Here is a 10990-nt window from a genome sequence, read left to right as displayed (position 1 = left end):
GAGCGCACCTGGAGAAGGTGTTCAGAAACAAGCAGAGAGCGCTCAGGAGCTTCCACATCTGCAGAAGAGCAGAAATGGAGTCAGCCGTGGTTTCCGTTACAGCGGGGCTTCCTGTCTGATGGAAGAGACACATCATAAACAGCTACATGAACCTGGGCTGTAGTTTGGTCTGCTGGTAAGAGCAGACTGGGATATGAAGTGCCAGTTCTATATTAACAATTATATGACTCGGCAGGTTACCAAAGCACTCTCTGTTTCAATTTCTCCTTCTTCTCCTTCTCTTTCTTTTTTTGGACAGGCAGAGTGGACAGTGACAGAGAGAGAGAGAGAGAGAAAGGTCTTCCTTTGCCGTTGGTTCACCTTCCAATGGCCGCGGCAGCCGGCGCATCGTGCTGATCCTATGGCAGGAGCCAGGTACTTCTCCTGGTCTCCCATGGGGTGCAGGGCCCGAGCACTTGGGCCATCCTCCACTGCACTTCTGGGCCACAGCAGAGAGCTGGACAGGAAGAGGGGCAACCGGGACAGAATCCAGCGCCCCGACCGGGACTAGAACCAGGTGTGCCGGCACTGCAGGCGGAAGATTAGCCTATTGAGCCGTGGCGCCAGCCCTTTTTTTTTTTTTTTTTTTTTTTTTTTCTTCACACAACATCTAGACCACGCAGGAGAGATGACACTGTTACTTCATCTGCATTTACAATGGCCCAATATTAGTTTATCCCATTTGTACAACTGCTGATAGCACTGAGAGCCCATAGCAGCAAATAAACGGAAAGTCATTTTACTCTTCCATAAAGCACCCAACACAGAGTAAATATCGAGTAAATGCAACAATTATTATTTTCATATTCGGGTGGTGGGAGGCCGTTGGAAGGGATTCAAGCAGGAAGGTGCACTGGTGAGATCTGTGTCTTGGCTGCATGGCTTGGGTAGTTTGTTCTGACTCTGCTCTCGGCTTCCTCTTCACCAGATCAGCGTGAGCATGTATCTCCCCAGCTGAGTTCACTTCTAGCTATCCCCACAACGAGCCCCACCAGACTCCTCCAGGCCCCAGCAGCATCCCTGTAAAATCTCTGTTGGTTTTAGCAAGGCTTCTACGCTTTGGAATCAGGATGAATTACTGCCCCTCATTTCACCCCTGTCCACTTGCATTGTTGCTGCTCAAAGAAATTAATCAAGTTTATTAAGCATGACCTCTCTTAGGAGCCTGCTCCCAGGCTGCTGTCTGTACCTGTCTGCTCCTCTCCTAGCTCAGTTCCAATCAGAGGCCTCTGCCTACATTAGTGCTTCTGTGGGGGCAGGGACAGGCGGCTGGGTGGCCACATCTTTTGTTGTTTGCAGAGACTGACGCACTGAGCTGGATCGGACAAAGGCAGGATGCTCTGCTACAGTGAGCAGGAGGCCCTTTGTTTCCATAGCTGTGAAAAAATAGGAACAAAAAGGATAAATGTTGCATCCAAATGCGCTAATAATTAACATGTAGCACCATGGATATAAAAAGCACTTAATGCTAAATTACAAGGATCATAATAGCTATTCTTTATTCAGCCCTCCTCCGTATGGCACCATGGCTTGGTAGCTAAGTACATATAAGCCAGAGCCTAACTGCCCAGGTCCCAAATCCTGGTTCTACCATCTATTAGCTCTGTGACCTCGAGCGAGCTACTCAATCTTTCCGTCTCAGTCCTTGTATCTGTGAAGCACAGACAATGAAAGAACACAGTTCATAAATTATGTGAGTTCAGACTATTCCTATAAAGCACCCAAACATGACCTGCCACACAAGAAATATATTTTTATATACCAGATTTTGGGTTTTACATACATTGATTATAAACTTAGACCTCAAAACAAACTTGTGATGTGGATGTTCTTATTATTATCCATATTTACCAGGATATGGATAGATAGTATCCTCATAATCCTTGCTATCCTAATAATATCCTTGAGGAAATCAAGACTCAGAGAGGTTGAATAACTTCCCAAAGGTTACACACCAAGAAAGAGGTAGAACCCAATTCTGTCTGACTGTCACGGCCGTCTCCTGTTATCACAGTGGAACACACCAGGTCTTTTCAGAGTGAAGGACAGAGGCAGCTCGATCAATGGCTTCCATCCCCTCCGGCCTTCCGTTACATACAGGCCTCCAGCCTGCCCTAGAACGTGCAAGGTCCAGTTCTCTGGAGAAGGTGGAAGGCCAGCCAGGGAAGAACTGAGACATGGCCTAGCTCTACTAATGACTTGTGTTAACTACTTGCCCACCAAGAGTTGAGCCACTTACCAGAAACTGGCCACTGGGCAATGAATGATACAGGTCCAGGGGACAGACAGATCTGGGGCCAAGGTGGCACAGTATAGACTTTACATCCTAAGAGACTTCGGACAGCACCAAGAAAATGCAGTGAATGGACCTGCATAGCTCAAGGCCCACAGCATTTGTAGAGCAACTTTGTGCCAGAGAACTTCAGATTCTTGAGGGATGTCTGAATTTTGTTTTTTGATGTGAAGGAATTTCAGAGTCTGGCTTGTTATACCTCATGTGGAGTGGACATGTGCCCATTCTAGTCAGGCCTCATCACAGTCCCCACCCAGCCTCCAACTACTCACTTGTCCCTCCAGTTGATGCCAGCTCCTCATGACTCCTCCCCTGTCCACAAGTCCATCTGCAATCAGATAAAAGCCAACTGGGTCTACCCAGGACTCTGGGAAATACTGTCCTGACTCCTCAGTGAGGACAAGGCCTGGTGTCAGCAAAATGGCTGTGAATGGACATTCCTGGAGGTCCCCAGGCTACGTTCACATCTACCTAATGTGGCATAGCCACTCGTGTGCAAACAGGCAAGATGTCGGTGCTATGTGTTCCCCCTGCCCCCCACCTAATGCCTCATTGCAGGGCTTCTCCACCCTTCCACCTGCACTTGTCTGTTGCCTCCCACTCACATCCCTGGGTTTCCAAATGAAGATCAGAGCAGGAGAAAAATGGTCAGGCTGAACTTCAGTGAAAATAGGAGGAGCTCCGTAGTTGGACAAATAAGGGTTTGAATCTCTTCATGTCACACAGCAGATGTGTGACTTGGGCTGGTTACTTAACCCCTCTGAGTCTGTTTTCTCATTTCTGAAAGAAAAATAATCTTTACGCTTAGGGTTTCCGTAAAGATTGGAAATAATATGTATAACTCTGTTATACCCAGTGGCACTTAATAACTATTGTCAGACACAGGCAGACATCTTTCTGTTCACTGAAGTACATTCACTTTCTCTGCCTAAATTCTTATAATCACCAGGCGGCATGTAATCTTCATGCACCAGGGATGTTGCTGTGAGAGGACGGGCTGGAGTGGAGCTAAGTTCCTTTAAAAAAAAAAAACAAAAACAACAATTGTATTAACAGTTGACTTTTTTTTTTTTTAAGATTTATTTGAAAGGCAGAGTTACAGAGAGGCAGAGGCAGAGAGATCATACATCCACTGGTTCACTCCCCAAATGGCCTTAATGGTCAGAGCAGGAGGAGCCAAGACCTTTTTCTAGATCTCCCACGTGGGTGCAGGGGCCCAAGGATTTGGGCCATCTTCTACTACTTTTCCAGGCCATAGCAGAGAGCTGGATCAGAAGTGGAACTTCTGGGACTCGAACTAGCACCCTTATAGGAGGCCAGCACTGCAGGCAGCAGCTTTACCCACTATACCACAGCACTGCTTTGAGTGGGGCTAAGTTCTCTTGCTGGACCTAGACTTTCATCTGGCAAAGACAGGAAGATTTTGATTCCTCTCCCTGTAGTTGTGAAATTAATCCTCCCAATTATCCAGGACCATCCCAGTTTTAGCACTGAAAGTTCAGTCTTGAAAAAACTGGGATGATTAGTCATCCTGTTAAGGGCACTGGCCAAGGAAGATGGAGGTGTTAGATCTGGAAGAAGCAGTGGAGTTTCTCATAATCAAGCCGAGGCCAAGGGTGACACCTAGTGGTCATATGAGAAATTGCAGTCTGGGTTTTTTTGGGCCCTCAGTTCCTAAATATTTTTAAAGCTTCCAACATGTGCCAACCCTTGGGAGTCTAAGTTTCAGGAGTCTTGGAAGGTATCCTAAAGGCAAGGTAAATTTATTCTGAGACCTACTGACTGATAAAATGCGGGCCAGGTCAAGGTTGGGGGTGGATTAGGAGAGAAGAACAAAGACAAAAACAGTTAAGTAGGAAGCAGCAGGAAACTAGTGACAGTACGGTGAAGCAGGATAGTGGTGAGAAGAAAATCTGGAAGTTTGTCAGGGCCTACTAACCATTGCCTTGACCCTAAGAGCAATCAGAATTTACCACTTGGTTTTAAGGACAGTCATATAATAAATATGCATTTCTCAAAGCCAGCTTTGGCTACAGGGTGGAGAATGGTTTGGAGTATAGCAAGTCTAAACCCAGTGAAGCAATCATACAGTTATTTTAGTACTCATATAATTCCAAGACGGTGGTGACCAGGACTTGGGTGGTGGCAGAGAGAGGAAGAAAGATGTAATGTTTCCAGAGATATTGTGGAAATCGGATGGACAGGAGTAGCGTGACTGACTAGAGGTAAGGGTTGAAGGACAGGGAGTTTCAAAAAATGACCTGCAGGTTTTTGGTTAGGTTCCCTGGAAAGTAGTGGGACAGCTGTGAAGGAGAGAGAGGACAATGCTGGGCATGATGGATTTGGGGGTGGCTATGGGGCATCCAAGTAAAGACAGCAAATAAATATTGAATAAAGGTTGGGAAGAAGGCTATAACTGTGGGAATCATCTGCACATAGGGCTGGCACCCATAGCCCTAGGTGGCATCAACATTTAAAAATGGGCAGAGGTAAGCGTCTGGCCTACCACGTGAAGCCACTAGTTAAACTGGGGCTAGTGTTGTGGTGCAGCAGGCTAAGCTGACACTTCTGATGCAGGCACCCTATACTGGAGAGCCAGTTCCAGTCCCAGCTGCGCCACTTATGATCCAGCTCCCTGCTAATATGTCTGAGAAGGCAGTGGAAGATGGCCCAAGTACATAAGTACCTGCCACAAATGTGGGAGACCCAGATGGAGTTCTTGGCTCCTAGCTTCAGCCTGACCCAGATCTGACTGTTGTGACCACTGGGGAAGTGAACTAGTACACGTGTGTGTGTGTGTGTGTGTGCATGTGTCTGTTGCTCTGTCTTCCAAATAAATAAATCTTAAAAAAAAAAAAAAAAAAACACCACCAGTTAAGATGTCCACAACCCATCCTCAGAGTAGCTGTGTTCCATATCCACTCCAGCTCCTGCCTCCAGCTTCCTGCTAATGCAGATCCTGGGGAGCAGCAATGATGGCTCACGTCACGGGGTACCTGTCACCCGTGTGAGAGACCTGGACTAAGCTTCTAGCTCCTGGCTTTGGCCTGGACCAGTCCCAACAGTTAGGGGCATTAGCAGCGCAAACCAGAAGATGAAAGCTTGCTTAGTCTCTTTCTCTCTGTCTCTCAGATTAAAACACACACACACAGCCTTCAGCCCAACAACTCTACTTCCCAGAAATCAGCCTATAAATGTGCTTTATATATGCACAAAGACTTATGAGGAGGATGTTTAGTGTGGCATTTTATAAACAACTAAAATAGGATACTACTTGCATGTTCAGTGGGGCTGGTTAAATTAACTATAACATATCCACATAATAGGATTTTATGTAGCCATTAAAAAGATCACAGTAGGTATACTGGTGAGTTTTTCATTACTACAATGAAATATCTGGCACGGGCTACTTACAAAGGGAAGAAGCTTACTTTGGTTCACAGGCCAACGCTGGGAGAACTCCCTTGGTTTGGCCTCTGGTAAAGGCTTTTCTGCTGGCAGAGGTCCTGAGGTGACATGGAGCACCACATGGCATCTGTCACAGGGGCTCCACCCTAACAACCTAGTCCAATCTAACCATTTCCCAAAGGCCCTACCTCTAAACACAATAATTAGATTAAGTGTCCACCCTCCTAGTACCAGTGACATACATTAGGGACCAAGCTTTGCACACACATGCCTTTGGGGACCCTCAAACTAATATCCAACCCATAGCAGTAGTTTACATGTAATGAAGTGGAACTCCAATCAAATACTGGATGCATTAAGAAAAAGGATAGGGGCCGGTACGGTGACATAGCTGGTAAAGCTGCCACCTTCCTGCATCCCATAGGGATACTGGTTCAAGTCCCAACTGCTCCACTTCCGATCCAGCTCCATGCTATGGCCTGGGAAAGCAGAAGATGGCCCAAGCCCTTGGCCCCTGCACCCACGTGGGAGACCTGGAGGAAGCTCCTGGCTCCTGGCTCCTGGCTTCGGATCGGCCCAGCTTTGGCTGCTGAAGCCAGAGGAGTAAACCAGCAGATGAAAGATCTCCCTCACTGTCTCTCCCTCTCTCTGTGTAACTTTGCCTTATATATATATATATATATATATATATAATGTGAGAGTAAAGACATAGGAAAAAGAAGAAAATCAGTAAAGCAGGCAATGTGAGCTTAGGTGAGATCCAAAGGATTCAGAGCCCTGGTGTGATCTTACGCAAGTGGGATTCTCCCTTCCCAGTAACAGAAGAGACTGCTTTCAAGATCTGGTGACTGGCCAGTGCCGGGGCTCACTAGGCTAATCCTCCACCTGCGGTGCCCACATCCATCCCGGGTTCTAGTTCTGGCTGGGGCGCCGATTCTGTCTCGGTTGCTCCTCTTCCAGGCCAGCTCTCTGCTGTGGCCCGGGAAGGCAGTGGAGGATGGCCCAAGTGCTTGGGCCCTGCACCCCATGGGAGACCAGGAGGAAGCTCCTGGCTCCTGGCTTCTGATCGGCGCAGTGTGCCAGCCATAGCAGCCACTTTGGGGGTGAACCAACGGAAGGAAGACCTTTCTGTCTCTCTCTCTCTCTTTCTCTCTCTCTCTCATTGTCTAACTCTGCCTGTCAAAAGAAAAAAAAAAAAAGATCTGGTGACAATAAATGGAAGCAATACTGACTGATGGTTCCTGCTGTTCTATATCTAGCAAGGGTCCCCTGAAGAGGGCCCTGTGAGGGGCAGGAAGGGTGCAGTTTACAGAGATGAAACAATTTAGTGGCTGACAACTGCTGACCAAGTCTGCAGGCCTTTGGCTAAGTTGTGCTCTTCACCTGGAACACTTATCTCCATGCCCTTCTGACGCCTTCCAACAATAAACACAGACTCAGCTTGTCAATGCCTACTCAACCTCTGGTCTCAACTTAAAGGTCCTTCCCTAGTCCTCCGGAAACTGTCAGAAGCGACATCCTCCCCTGACACACAGCAGCCAGGGAGGGTCAATAGAAACGCTGCGTCCGTTCAAGTTATCCTGCTCAGAAGTCTCCAGTGGCTTCCTGTCTCAGCAGAGAAAGTCACAGTCCTAACGCACCTGACTCACCACTCCTACTCTTCCCCAGCTGTAACACACCAACCCCATTCCTTTGCCAGGACTTGTTAGTGGACTTGTTCTAAGTCTCCTGAGAAAGAACCACCTTCCCTGGAAAGCCACCTGGCTTGCTCCCTCACTAAAAAAAAAAATCTCAAAATTCTGACACATGCTATAACAACTTTGAGGACATTACTTATGCTAAATGAAATAAGCCAGTCACTTTAAAAAACACATACACAAATACTGTGTGCGTCCGCTTAAGACAGTCCTCGAACATTCAAAAATCATACAAAGTAGAGTAGTGGGTGCCAGGGCTGGAGGTGGAGGGAAATCGAGAACTGCTGCTTCATGGATGGAGAATACAGAAATAGTTCGCACAAGAACATGGACTATGTTACGCACACACACACATTTTAAATATCACCTTCTCTGTGAGGTATTCTGAGTCACTCAGAAAATGTCAAGTCCTCCACAAACGAGGAGTCCAGCCAGGGGCGGGGCAGGGGCGGGTCTAGAAGGTGGGGGCTTCCGGGACCGCCTCCGCCGGAAACCAAAGAGGAGGGCCATCGGGAGGGGCGGGGCCAGAAAGGCGGGAACTTCCGGGGCCGCCTCCGCGGAACGGCAAAGAGGAGGGAGCTCAGGCGGGGCGGGGCCAGGGAACGGCGAACTTCCGGGGCCACCGCCGCGGGAAGGCCAGGGTGGGAAGCCCGGGGGGCGGGGCTAGAAGGTGAGAGCTTCCGGGGTCGGCTCGGCTAAGTGAGAGCTAAGGTGAGGGTCATGAAGCCAGAAGGTAGCGAGCTGGACTTCCCGTTGATCTGCGCGTAGCTGCAGGAAGGGGACGGAGGTTAGGATTTCCGAGGAAGCAGAGTTCCTCTGCTCGCCGCCAGGGCTGAGAGCTGGAGGAGGGACGCGGATCCACGACTTGGGCTCCTCAGCCCCCACAGCTCCCTGCTCCCCCTGGCGACCTAGGCACCGTAGAAGGCCGAAATGGCAGAAAGCCTCCAGCGGTGCCACCACTCGGCTCCGCACCACTCACTGTTGGACTCCGGTTCACCTCGGTCTCGACCTGCCCTTCTACCCTGTGCCACCGGTAGTCCCAGAGGGCATGGCGGCCAGGTCGGAGGATCGACCTTGGGACCGTCCCCCAGGGTCCTGCTGTAAGGGAACAAATGCCCTACGTAGATCACTGCCTGCATGCCGTCAGGACTGCGGGGAGTGGAGTCTGGCCAGGGGGGAGACCCCGCATCCACGATTCCCTCTGTCCCCACTTCAACTCTTCAGAGCCCAGTCTGAGCCCTAGACCAAAGTCAAGAACAGTCCCGTGTAGGACACCATGACCCAACCATAATCATCCTCATCTTTAAGATAGCCCCCACTTAGCTTCTAGAACCCTTATCCGGAGCAGATGGCAAATGAGGGACCAGAAGTCTTATTTCTGCTCTTTTGTACCTGTGGCTCATGATTGGAAATTCCTGCAGCTGGACCCAAGACCTGGAAACTAGAACTGCTTCCTCGTGGGGCCTCGGACCCGGTCCACCCCAGCCCTTTTTAGAGCCCTGTAGGCAGAGCTCTTTGCCCAGGAATCCACAAAACATTCTCAGTGTTCAGGCCTAGGGAGGAGTAACCCCTCCCTGTGCCTGTTACTCCTGATCCTGCTGCAGTTCCTCTTCGGGACTATGACCTTTGCTACTTTGTCTGCGCTTGCCCCACAGCTGGCCAGGGCAGAGCTCCTCACTACCAGTCCTGGCCCTTTCTGGGTACTGTTCTCCAGGCTACAGGCCTAAACACCCAGCCAGGCCTCTTTCTTTCTTTTAAAGATTTATTTATTTGAAAGGCAGAGTTACAGAGAGGCAGAGGCAGAGAGAGAGAGGTCTTCTAGATTCACTCTCCAAATGGCTGCAACAGCCAGAGCTGCACCAATCTGAAGCCAGGAGCTTCTTCCAGGTCTCCCACACAGGTGCAGGGGCCCAAGGACTTGGGCCATCTTCTACTGCTTTCCCAGGCCATAGCAGAGAGCTGGATAGGAAGTGGAGCAGCTGGGACTCAAACCGGTGCCCATATGGGATGCCGGCACTGCAGGCGGCGGCTTTTACCCACTATGCCACAGTGCCGGTCCCCAGGCCTCTGTCTAAGCCCTAGCCCATGACATCCTTCTCCCTCCTGCCTGTGAAGCTGATCAGGCTGTCCGGCTCCCATCCCAGCGGTCTCCCCAGCAGCATGTTTCATTGCTCCTCTGGGAGTGGGGCTCACATTCTCACAGAGCTTTGCTTATGCAGTTTGCCCATCTTGGATGCCCTTGGCTAACCCCTGAAAGGCCACCCAGCTGAAGTCAGAAAACTAATTCACTCAATCCAGTGATCTCATGCAGTCCAAGAGTAGCAGGGTGCCCAGAAATCTCTGGCTCAGTGCCCAGCTAGGAAACTTCAAAGTGTAAGGACTCCTGAGTTCTAGTCCTAACAGGGTGGGGAGGGTGAAGAACACCAGTGCAGCCGTTCTTTCAGGGCCTGAACTACCAGGATTTTCTCCAAATTTTGCTTGGGACAAGGGAGTTAAAAGTGTTGAGATGTGAGATTGACAAGACAGATGCGGCTGAGAGATGGCACAAATGGAAGGAGAGATATGTAGAAGCAACTCAATGGCCCATCTTCCCATAACGCCACTTCTTTGGACCATTTCAGAGAGGGAGCCAAAATATGTAACTTGAAATATTTTAGCATATATTTTTAAAAAGATGTATTTATTCAAAAGAGTTATGGAGAGAGGGGGGAGAAACAGAGATCGTCCGTCTGCTGGTTCGCTTCCCAGATGGCTGCAACAGAGCTGGACCAGGCTGGACCAGGAGCTTCATCTCGGTGTCCCACCTAGGTAGCAGGGCCCCAGATACTTTCCTAGGCCATTAGCAGGGAGCTGGATCGGAAGTGGAGCAGTGGGGACACAAACCAGCACCCGTGTGGTTTGCCAGCGTCACAGATGGTGCTTTACCTTCTATGCCATCATGCCTGCCCCCTAATGTTGTTGATGTTTTAATATTAAAGGAGCACTAGGGGCCGGGCATTGTGGTGTAGCAGGTTAAGCTGCCACCTGCGACACCAACATCCTGCTCCCATCCAGCTCTCTGTCAGTGCATCACGGAAAACAGCGGAAGATGGCCCAAGAGCTTGGGCCCCTGCACTCATGTGGGAGACCAGGAAGAAGCTCTTGGCTCTGGCTTCCACCTGGCCCAGCTCGGACCTTTGCAACCATTTGGGGAGTGAACCGGTGGATGGCAAAGCTAACTCTCTCTATTCCCCACTCCCCATAACTCTGCCTTTTAAATAAATAAAATCCTCAAAAAAAAAAAAAAAAGAAAAAATAAAGCAAATTCCTGAATTGTAAAGAAAAACATGAAACTGCTAAGAAAGTCTGTGCTTGAGGGAGAATTCAGGCTCCTCTCACCCCGGGCTGAGTCTGCTGAGCTGGGGGATGAGGGAGAGCCGAGTGAAGGCAGCAATTGTGATCTCCCTAAGGGTGTGACCCTGGGGAGGAGCGGCGCGGCGTCCTTGCGCTACCCGCGGCTGCGGGTCTGGGGGTAAAGGCGGAGTCACAGGCCCCGCCCCCTCCCCCTACTCCG

The 10990-nt window shown here is 49.7% G+C and overlaps 1 long non-coding RNA gene and 1 other non-coding gene across 2 annotated transcripts; both read right to left on the bottom strand.

Moving 5' to 3' along the window:
* Positions 1 to 643: 643 nt before the first annotated feature.
* Positions 644 to 773, bottom strand: LOC127493841 (small nucleolar RNA SNORA20). Its single transcript, XR_007924379.1, has one exon. It is a non-coding gene; the product is annotated as a small nucleolar RNA SNORA20 (small nucleolar RNA).
* LOC127493622 (uncharacterized) lies at positions 763 to 7938 on the bottom strand. The gene is made up of 2 exons (XR_007924084.3): positions 7805 to 7938; positions 763 to 1415 (listed from the first exon to the last, which is right to left on the bottom strand). It is a non-coding gene; the product is annotated as an uncharacterized LOC127493622 (long non-coding RNA).
* Positions 7939 to 10990: the final 3052 nt, after the last annotated feature.

This window comes from Oryctolagus cuniculus, chromosome 7, assembly GCF_051225735.1.
Source record: "Oryctolagus cuniculus isolate XC-2025 breed Fujian yellow rabbit chromosome 7, ASM5122573v1, whole genome shotgun sequence".
NCBI classification, from domain to species: Eukaryota; Metazoa; Chordata; class Mammalia; order Lagomorpha; family Leporidae; genus Oryctolagus; species Oryctolagus cuniculus.
Note: the sequence above shows the minus strand (reverse complement) of the source record. Positions and strands in the feature narration are given on the sequence as shown.